The sequence below is a fragment of the Ailuropoda melanoleuca genome, chromosome 10, assembly GCF_002007445.2.
Source record: "Ailuropoda melanoleuca isolate Jingjing chromosome 10, ASM200744v2, whole genome shotgun sequence".
Classification (NCBI taxonomy): domain Eukaryota; kingdom Metazoa; phylum Chordata; class Mammalia; order Carnivora; family Ursidae; genus Ailuropoda; species Ailuropoda melanoleuca.
The window spans coordinates 60,154,099-60,165,581 of record NC_048227.1 but is presented as its reverse complement, the minus strand read 5'-3'; the positions used below and the strand labels follow the sequence as shown (position 1 = coordinate 60,165,581).

Below are 11,483 nucleotides of genomic sequence, written 5' to 3'. Positions count from 1 at the left end.
CGATTATTTTAGAAAGTACTGCTGTATTTTTTCACATAAAGGTGATATTATGAACTGAATATTTGTGTCCCTTCAAAATTTTTATGTTGAAGCCCTTATCCCCAGTGTGGCTGTATTTGGAAATGAGGCCTTTATCAAAGTAATTATAGTTAAATGAAGTCATAAGGATAGAACCGTGATGGGGGGGGCAATAAAAGGATAGAACCCTGATCTAATAAGATTAGTTTCCTTGTAAGAGCTCTCTTCCTTCTCCTTTTTACCTTCTGCCCCCACCCCCACATTTTCTTCTCTCTCCCCACAGCCTTCTCTCCCTACCGTGTGAGGACACAGCAAGAGGGTTGTTATCTGCAAGCCAGGAAGGCAGCCTTCTCTAGAAACCGTACCCTGCCAGACCTTGATCTTGGACTTCCCAGCCTCCAGAACTGTGAGAAAATACATTTCTGTTGTTGAGGTCACCCAGTCTATGGTATTTTGTTACAGCAACTCATGCAGACTAATACAGATTTTGGTACCAAGAAATGGGGTGTTGCTGTAACAAGTACCTAGAAGTGTGGCAGCAGCTTTGGAGCTGGGGAATGGGGGAGGCTGGAGGAGTCTGAGGTACGTGCTAGAAATGAGAAATGTTAAAGGCAATTTGGGTGAGGCCTTAGAAAGAAAAGAGGAGGGCAAGAGAGAAGGCTTCCATCTTCTTAGAGAACCCACCAATAATCATGAACAGAATGTTGGCAGAAATAGGGACATAAAGGCCATTCTGGTGAGGTCTCAGATGGAAATGAGGAACAGGTAATTGGAAACTGGAGAAAAGGCACTCTGTTACAAAGTTGCAAAGAATGTGGCTGAATTGTTCTCTAGTGTTTTATTTTATTTTATTTTTTTTTTTAAAGATTTTATTTATTTATTTGTCAGAGAGAGAGAGGGAACACAAGCAGGAGGAGTGGGAGAGGAGGAAGCAGGCTCCTAGCGGAGTAGCCTGATGCGGGGCTCGATCCCATAACTCCAGGATCACGCTGTGAGCTGAAGGCAGATGCTTAATGACTGAGCCACCCAGGTGCCCCTGTTCTCTAGTGTTTTATGGAAGGTAGAATTTTTGAGGGGTAAAATTTCATTTTTTAATTATTTGTTGCTATATATAGAAATATAGTTGGTTTTTGCATATTGCCTTTATATCCTGCAACATTGCCAAATTCACTGTTCTAATATGAGAGGTCCCTTAGATTTTCTACATATACAATCATGTCATCTGTGAATAAAGACAGTACTTCTTCCTTTCTGATTTAAATAGCTTTTATTTATTTTTCTTGCCTAAATGCATGGGCTAGCATGTCCAATACAATGCTGAATAGAACTGGTGTGAGTGAACACCTTGTAACTTTCTCAATCTTAGAAAGTATTCTATATTTCACTAGTAGGTATGATGTTAGATCAAGGTTTCTCATAGGTGCCCTAAATCAAATGGAGGAAGTTTCCTTCTACTTCTATTTTGACAAGAATTTTAATCACAAACAGGTGCTGCATTTTGTTAAATGCCTTTCCTGCATATGAGATGATTATATGATTTTTCTCCTTTATCCTGTTAATATGAGGAATTACATTAAAAAATATTTTTGGCCAAGGGTGCCTGGCTTGCTCAGTTGGGAGAGCATGCAACTCTTGATCTTGGGGTTGTGAGTTTGAGCCCCATGTTGGGTGCAGAGATTACTTACATAAATAAATTAATTAAAAAAATTTTTTTGGCTTAGCACAACACAAATTTATGATCTCACAGTTTCTGTGGGTCAGGAGTGTGGTCATGTGTTGACTGGGTCCTCTGCTCAGGGTCTCACCAGATCTCAAGGTGGCAACTGGGACTTTGAGCTCATCTAAGGCTTGGAGTTCTCTTCTAAGATTACTAAGTTTTTGGCATAATTTAGCTCCTGTGGTTATAGGATTTGTCTGCTGTCAGTGGAGGGCCATCCTTAGTTCCCAGAGACTGTACTTTGCCATGTGGCCTTTTCGACAACATGGTGGTTGGCTTCTTCAAGGCCACCAGGAAAATTCCTCTTTGGTCTGTTAAATGGTGGAGTTTTATATAATATAATGTAATCACCGATGTAACTATTCCATCATATTCACAAATCCTGCTCAAGGGAGGGGAATTATGTAGGATGTGTATCGGGGGCTACATTGACTGATTTTTGGGTGTTAAAACAACCTTGCATTCCTGGGATCAACACAAAGAGAAGGCGATGTGAAGATGGAAGCAGAGACTGGAGTGATGCCACCACAAGCCAAGGAATGCTGTCAGTCACCAGACACTAGTGGAGGTGAGGATGAATTCTCCTTTAGCCCCTGAAGGGAATGTGGCCTTGCTGTCACTGATTTCAGACTTCTGGTCTCTAGAACTAAGAGAGAATAAGTTTCTGTTGCTTTAAGCCCCTAAGTCTGTGGTAATTTGTTACAACAAGCACAGCAAACTAATACAGATTTTGATCATGGTGTATTACCATTTTTCTAATTTGCTGGGTTTGATTTGAGACTGCTTAAAAGCATAAAGTGGAACAAAATCAAAATGGCTGCCCTAATGCTTCAGGAAAACTCGATTTTAAACTAAGTAACCTCAGGCGCTTGGGTGACTCAGTCGGTTAAGCATCCTACTCTTGGTTTGGGCTCAGGTCATGACCTCAGGATCATGATCTCAGGGTTGTGCGATTGAGCCCCGAGTGGGGCTCTGCACTCAGTGGTGAGTCTGCTGGAAAGATTCTGCTCCTCCCCCACTCACATTTTCTCTCTGTCACTCTCTCTAAAATAAATGCATAAATCTTTAGATAACCTTTTCCCTCTCTTCTGCAAACCACCCCTCCCATCTTAGCCTTTTGTTTCAGGAACTGATACCACCCTGAGGACATGGCAAAGGAGTCTGGCAGCACGTACACAATTCCTGTCAGAACTGGCTAGATCCTGGACTTCCCTATAAAACTCCCAGCCCCTTCCTCTGGGTGGCCTTGCAGTTTTGAAGGCAGCCTCCTTTGCCTGGCAAAGCAATAAATCTATTGTTCCTCTTTATACCCCAGCTCTGTCTTTGCGTTACATATTTTGGCTCTGGAGAACAGAGGTCGGTTTTTGACAACAGATTTGCTAATATTTTGTTAAGAATTTTTGTATCTATATTCATGAAGGATATTGGTCTATAATTTTCTTGTGATGTCTTTGTCAAGTTCAATGTCAAGGTTATGAGGACTCAAAATAATTTGGGAAACTTTTTTTTTTTTTTAAGATTTTATTTATTTATTTGACAGAGAGAGACAGCCAGCGAGAGAGGGAACACAAGCAGGGGGAGTGGGAGAGGAAGAAGCAGGCTCCCAGCGGAGGAGCCTGATGCGGGGCTCGATCCCATAAAGCCGGGATCACGCCCTGAGCCGAAGGCAGACGACTGAGCCACCCAGGCGCCCCAGGGAATGTTTTATCTTCTGTTGTCTGACAGATTTTGTGCAATACTTGTATTATTTCTTCCTTAAACAGTTTGGTAGAAGACACCAGTGAGGACCTCTGGATTTTTCTTTATGAGAAACATTTTAATTATAAGGTGGATTACTTTAAAGGTTATAGAGCTATAGAGATTTTTTATTCTTGAGTCAAGAATATTTTATTAGGTTATATTTTTAAATGAATTTATTTCATCTAGGTTGTAATATAAATATTTCTATGGAAATAAATACTTAGACATGGAATTATCTAATCAAAAAGAATGAGCATTTTAAATTATGAAAACATTTATTGAGGGATGCCTGGGTGGCTCAGTCGGCTACGCATCTGCCTTTGGCTCAGGTCTTGATCTCAGGGTCCTGGGATGGAGCCCCATGTCAGGCTCCCTCCTCAGTGGGGAGTCTGCTTCTCCCTCTCCCTCTGCCCTGCTTGTGCAAGTGTGTACTTGCATGCTCACTCTCTCAAATAAATAAATATAATCTTAAGGAAAAAAACATTAAAACATTTATTGAGCTAACATTTAGTGAGCACTTCCCATATGCACTTTATGTTTATTAACTCTTAATTCTTACAACTGTATAAGGTAGACACTATTTATTGTTCCCATATTTTTTAAAAGATTTTATTTTTAAGTAATCTCTACACCCAATGTGGGGCTCGAACTCACAACCCCAAGGTCAAGATTTGTACTCTCCACTTACTGAGCCAGCCAGGTCCCCTGTTTTCCCCATTTTCAATAAATGAAAAACAGAGAAGTAACTTGCATATGTCACACAATTGATAAGCATTAGAGCCAAATTCCCAACCATTTATGCCAGTAGTTCTCAAAATGTATTCCCTAGACCAGCGGCATTAGCATCATGTGGGAACTTGTTAGAAATGCAAATTCTCTGACTCTCCCCCATATTGCTGAATCAGAAACCCTGGGGGTGGGGCCCAGCAATTTGTGTTTTAATGAGCCTCCAGGTGATTCTGATGCATGCTAAAGTTTGAGAACCCCAGACTTGTACCACACTCTTCTTACATATACTCCCAAATTACCTTCTAAAAAGGCTGGACTAATTTACTTTCACCAGTAGCATATGAGAGTGCCACGTCCCTTAGCCTTACCAAAATTCACTATGAGCAATCTTCAAATTATGTACCAATTTGATAGGCAAAGAGTAGTGTCTTGCCCTCTTTAGAAAAAAAAAAGATTTATTTGAATGAGAGAGAGCATGGAGGGAGGGGCAGAGGGAGAGAATCCTCAAGCAGACTCCCGACTGAGCATGGAGCCTGAGGCAGGGCTCCATCCCAGGACCCTGAAATCATGACCTGAGCCAAAATCTAGAGTCAGAGGTCCCACTGTGTGAGCCACCCAGGTACCCCTGTCTTGTTTCTTTTTAAAAAAATATTTTGGTTCTTTTGGTGAGAGTCAGTTTCTCTCTCCTTTCCTGGGCTGCTTGGGCCTCCTCTCTTCTACATGGCCTTTGACTCCATTGACCTTCCTTTTTGGGGGGTGGGTTCTCAATTCTAACACTTTTTTTTAAAGATTTTATTTATTTATTTATTTATTTATTTGACACAGAGAGAGAGACAGCCAGCGAGAGAGGGAACACAAGCAGGGGGAGTGGGAGAGGAAGAAGCAGGCTCCCAGCGTAGCAGGGAGCCCGATGCAGGGCTGGATCCCAGAACGTCGGGATCACGCCCTGAGCTAAAGGCAGACACTTAACGACTGAGCCACCCAGATGCCCCTCAATTCTAACACTTCTAACCTTTCCAGGTGACCATGTGGTGCTTGAGTGCTAAATTAATCTCGTTCTTTAGGAGTAGGGAGAAGCAAATATATTATCTTATATAAATATAAAAATCGTTTTTTGTTTCCTGAGCATGAAATACAAAGTCTTCAGGTTTTGTTAATGATGATCCTTTTCTGAATTGCGTATTTTCCTTGCAGTTCTGTGTACCTCTTGGCATTGTGGTGCCAGGGGAGCGGATATCAATGAGGACAAAAGGTGTAGGAGCAAAGAAATTCATAGTCATCCCGGGTGATAGCTTCAGAAGTGTTTGGGGGAACCTAATCCCTGATCTTGACATTTCAGGGGGAGGGAGCATCTTTTTTATGTCCGAAACAGAAAAACCTTGATTGACCAAAGGTCCCCATGATTTGATTTCATGGTGTTTCCCATTATATTTTCACCACATTGCAGAAAAGACCCCATAAAAACTGAGCTGGTTAAATATCACAGGGCGAGGGCACCTGCTTGGCTCAGTTGGTAGAGCATGGGACTCTTGATCTCAGAGTCATCAGTTAGAGCCTCATGTCGGGCATAGAGATTACTTAAAAAAAAATCACTGGGATAATTTCCATTTATAGTCGCTAATAATTATTGAGTTGTGATATTCACCTCCGCCTCAGTCATATCAACATGGCTTGACAGAAAGAACATGGGTTTTGGAGACAAATTTAGGCTTGAAACCCATCACTTCTACTTCTGAGCTACGTGGCCTTGGATAAGTTACTGAACCTCTCTGATCTTACCTTATTGTCCATAAAATGCAAAAGATAGCATCTACCTCATAGAGTTTAAGGATTAAATGATTTAATATGTGTTGTGCCCAGAAGAATGTCTGCCACATAGCAGGCTCTCAGTAAATGTGGGTTCCTTTGGTTTTCTCCTCCCTCTGAAATTTCTATGCGCTTGAATGTGTTTCTAGTATAAATAGGAAGTTTACTATCCTTTATCTCCTTTATTGGATGATCTCTCTTTGTATAGAGAATGACATCTATATCTGCACAGATTACTAGTCAGCCATCTGAATGCCGAAGACACCACCCACTGAGCCACGGAGCACTCTTACAAGCAGGGGGCTATGTAATAGGCATCTGGGTTCATTCTTTAAGGAAACACTATTAAAAAATGAGGGACTCTTTCACTGTGTTTTGGTGGCATTACCCATCACCTTTTCTCTTGCTTTCCCACATTTCCCTATAGTGTGCACCTGAAACTCACATTATACTCTATGTTAACTAACTGGAATTGAAATAAAAACTTTAGGGGCGTCTGGGTGGCTCAGTCAGTTGAGTGGCTGGCTCTTGGTTTGGGCTCAGGTCATGATCTTGGGGTCCTGTGATAGAGCCCTGTGACTTGCTCCATACTCAATGGGGAATCTGCTTGAGGATGCTCTCTCCCTCTTCCTCTGCCCCTCCCCCTTCTCATGCACATGCTCTCTCTCTAAAATAAATAAATAAATCAATACATCTTAAAAAAAAGAAAAAACAGAGAAACTGTTTAAAAAGAGCATAAATGCATTAGTTAGTGTTCCCATACCATCTGTAGCTATGGTTATACTAATCAGAGCAACTATCTTTTCTGGACATGAAATTGCAACATGAGGCAGAAGCCAGCCACAGAGTCTAGGTCCAAAGAGAACATAGTTCCTCCAGTTCCTCACTGTGGTTCTCATAAGTTGCCATCTGTACTTCCAACTCCTGAGTCATCACATCTCACAAAGACATGGTCCAGAGATTTGTAAAACCCCCCACTCCCAATACTTTTGTATCATTCATCTGGAGAAAGGTCACCAGGAATAAAAAGAGCTCCTGAGCTTTGCCTTTTAACCCCTACAGGCTGGGTTTGGAAGGTCTGTGTCACCCAAGGGACAGGAGGGAAGAGAGAAAGAGAAAGAGATCCTCTCTGTACATAGACAACGTGAGGGCCCCCCCTGAGAAGAGCAGCCCTTAGCAGGTGAGACTCCCAGTCTGGGAGACTCAGAGACTCCAGGCTGTTGGAAAGTGCCATGGAGGAAAGGCCTGCTGGAGTTGGAGCAGTCTGAGCCCAAACTCCAAACCAATAAAACAAGTTCCCTTCCCAGAAAGCCATCATTGTACAAATTGAGCAGAGCATAGGCTACAGGGCTAAAGGAAAGAGGAGGTCCAAATGAAAAGAGGGGATGGAGCAGAGAAGATGGGTCCAGAAAATCCAAAGGCATTTTCCCCCTAAGGTATTTGTAGAAATGTATTAAGCTCTTTTAATCATGAGCATTTCAATTCTACACATGTATCTAAAAATCTTTTCAAAAACCACTTTCTAGATTTTTCCCATGGCTTAAAAAAAATCCCACACCCCTTTTTCCATATAAACAAGGAATAGACTTATGTCGCTTCTCCATCCATACTATGTGTATAATAGCTCTTTTGGCACGAACAATGAGCTGATTATAATATATGTGTGTACATAGTTTTCATATAGAATTCCTTACTCCTAATTCATGGGAACTTTCATATGCAAATGATCCGAAGAACTACAGATTAACTGGGGGCTTCCGGCAACTAAATTATGTGAAAAATTCTTGTACAATTTGTTGTAACACGTTCTTTATTTCCAGTGAGGATTGGACAAAGGAAAATAAGTTTTTAATCAGAAATTCAGGGGGCGCCTGGGTGGCACAGCAGTTAAACGTCTGCCTTCGGCTCAGGGCGTGATCCCGGCGTTATGGGATCGAGCCCCACGTCAGGCTCCTCTGCTGTGAGCCTGCTTCTTCCTCTCCCACTCCCCCTGCTTGTGTTCCCTCTCTCGCTGGCTGTCTCTATCTCTGTCGAATAAAAAAAAAAAAAAATTCAGGGTGGGTGTCATGTAGTCTTAATATTCTCTGGTGAAGTTGCCCTGCATCATTTAGCTATCCTGGTATCATTTTAACATTTGGACTTGTCTCTTGACACCAACTAAATAGTGTACTTGTTTTTTGTGTTGTGGTGGTTGTTTTTAAGATTTATTCATTTATTTCAGAGGGAAAGAGAGAGAGCACAGCAGGAGGGGCAGAGGGGGAGAGAGAATTTCGAGCAGAATCCGTGCTGAGCTCAAACCCCACGTGGGGCTTGATCTCACAACCATGAGATCATGACCTGAGCTGAAACCAAGAGTCAGATGCTTAACTGACTGAGCCACCCAGGTGCCCTGATAGTGCACTTGTTAAAGCAAGGACCATGCTTCTGGTTTTGTTCACCATTGAAATTCCCAGGGCCTTGCACATATAGTGAACATTCAGTTGCGTTTGTTAGTGAACTATGCAGAAGATTCGGGTGGAGCATATGGAGCAACTTCCTAAGTTGAAACTTTGCTAATTGATTAGTGAACCTAAGCGAGGCTGCATGCCCTCATTTTGGAAACTATCAACCATTATATTGCCCTTGGAGTGGGTTACGTACCATGTGACTTGGATAGTCTCTTTGGATTGTTCCTGCCCCTGTGTTCTGTGGGAAAACAAAATAATAGAAAGGCTGGACATCTTATCTGGAGCTTACCCTGGCCAACAGAATTAACTTTTGTTTGCTCCAAAGGCTAAGTAATGAAAACAATAGATCTAGAATCTAGATCTTTACACCAGATCTAGTTTCAGCAAACAAGTTGGTCTCCAGCCTACCACCACCGCCACACCCTTTCTAATTTGGAGAAGGGAAATGAACTCTGCAACATTTTTAAGATCTTTTAAAGAAGTAGCAAAACATTCTAAAATAATACTGTCTGAAATTTTCTTATAAAGGCATTGACACTTAAAACTTATCAACACCTAAATCCAACTTAAAATATTACAAAAGCTGAATAAAGATCCAATAGCCACCCCAGCATCTCACAAACAGATGTTTCATGAAACACTGCTTCTGTTGGATTGTTCACAGGTTTTCACAAACAGAAGTTTACATACATCTGGAAAATTCTAGGTTTAACATAAAGTACAGGTTTTCTCAGAGCCTTTTATACGCTGATGGCACCGTGAATTCCCAGGGAGATGAGCTAGTGCACCCTTTTCCACACTTAATTGACCAAATTAAGTCCTATTTCTTGCACCTCCAAAGAATGCTCTGTGGAAACCAATTTAGAAATCCCTGGTTGTGGCAGACAATGTTGTTGTCTCCTCCGTGGCCCGTCCCTGCTTCCTCCTTGCTGTCAGAAGCCCTATTTGTTTACTCTGTCCGGAGTGGCTTTCTCATTCCACGGAGGCTGGGCCCCCCTCAGCTCCAGAGGGTGAATAGTGATTGAACCAAACCCAACACATTGGTCTCATTCCCTTTGCTAAGCCACTGGCTCAAGCATGGACATGTAATGCAATCCTGGCCAATAAAACTTGAGGGAAAACTTTCAGGGAGGGTTTTTAGGAGGATTTGTTTTAAACTTAAAAAGATAACCAAGACACCAACAGTCCATTTTCTATTTCTGGACTTCTAAATATGAGCTGTGGCGGCCATTTCAAGACTACGAAGGGAGCCAGCCTTGGAGGCCGCACAGAATTACCAAGGATCCCTGAAAAGAAAAATGGAAAGAGCCCGTGGTGTTGAGAACTGCACTGAATCACTCATTTTACCATGGGAACCGCCCAATCTCTGAAGTTCTCTTCTGGGACATTATAGATAGTCCTTACTTTAAATATCAATTTCTTTCTTCTTTTTCTTAATATTTGCAGTCAAAGTCATCCATATATGGGGTTCTCACTAGTCAGAGCCTCAATACCATTGGCACAAGTACAGAACATTCAAAGCATTGTTTCTGGAAATATTGATTTTTTTGAAATGCTAATTGTTAAAAAGCGGTAGCTTATTACAAACTGAGTGTACTGCCATTATTACCAGGATTTGCAACCTGTATATTTGAACGAATGACTCTAATACTACCATTTTTAGTGACTCTAAGTTAGAAAATGAAACATTTATTCCTTCACAGCAGGGGCAGGCTAAGATGATAAACAATTATCAAAGTGCTGTAACAGTGAAATCCATAACTCCCCACAAGCCCTGGAGCCAGAGCTGTGCGTAGGAAGCAGGACACACACGACAGCCCTGTGTCTCCCTGTGGGTTGCCTGGAATATGCTGCACGTTGTCAGGGCAAAGACTGTTCTCTCTTTTGCATTGCGTTCTCCCTGTGTGCAAAGCTTGGGCACGGTCCCCTCCCCTTCCTTCAAGTCCTACTCCCATCCCAGTCCTGCTGAAGTCTCATCTGCAAGGAACCTCCCCAGTTACTCCAGCCTCCACTAAACAGCCTTTTGGAAGGATTCTTCCTAGATACCCAGTCTGAACCATTCACTTTGGCATTTAATTGAAACACCCTACATTTTCTCTTATTTGTTTGTGTTTTCTCCAGGCCCCCTATTGGATGAAAGGAGTGGAGGGAAGGTGGACATGATAACAGTATTGTCCAGGTCAGTGGCTCAACTCTGTTCTGTCCAACAAACCCATTTTATAAGAAATACCTTTTTTTTTTTTTAAAGATTTTCTTTCTTTCTTTTCTTTTCTTTCTTTTCTTTCTTTCTTTCTTTCTTTCTTTCTTTCTTTCTTTCTTCTTTCTTTCTTTCTTTCTTTCGTTATTTACTTAGAGTGCTCGCAATCAGGAGTGGGGCATAGGTGTGGACAGAGGGGGAGAGAGAGAGAGAACCTCAAGGAGACTCTGCTGAGCGCGGGGCTCAATCTCACAACCCTGAGATCATGACCTGAGCCGAAATCAAGAGTACACTGCTTGACCGACTGAGCCACCCAGGTACCCCTATAAGAAATACTTTTGTAACACCCCTTTATCTAGCATGAAATTCATAGATAAGGGAACTGGCCTATATATATAACTTCAAAATACAGTTGACCCTTGAACAACATGGGGCTTGGGGGCACCAATCCCCCAGCTGAAAATCTTGTATAAACTTTGACAGCCCTAAAACTTAACCACTAATAGCCTACTGTTGACTGGCAGCTTTACCAATAATATACATAGTCGATTCAGATGAATGGATAAAGAAGATATGGTGTGTATACACACACACACACACACATACAATGGGATATTACTCAGCCATCAAAAAAAGGAAATCTTGCCATTTGCAATGACGTGGATAGAACTAGAGGGTATTACGCTAAGCGAAATAAGCCAATCAGAGAAAGACAATTATCATATGATCTCACTGATATGTGAAATTTAAGAAACAAAACAGAGGATCATAGGGGAAGAGAGGAAAAAATAAGACAAAACCAGAGAGGGAGACAAAGTATAAGAGACTC

At 41.8% G+C, this 11,483-nt stretch overlaps 1 long non-coding RNA gene across 1 annotated transcript; it reads left to right on the top strand.

Annotated features, from left to right (window-relative positions):
• Nucleotides 1-11,270, top strand: LOC117803959. The gene is made up of 4 exons (XR_004628081.1): nucleotides 1-424; nucleotides 2,218-2,303; nucleotides 10,579-10,636; nucleotides 10,811-11,270. It is a non-coding gene; the product is annotated as an uncharacterized LOC117803959 (long non-coding RNA).
• The last annotated feature ends 213 nt before the right edge of the window (nucleotides 11,271-11,483 follow it).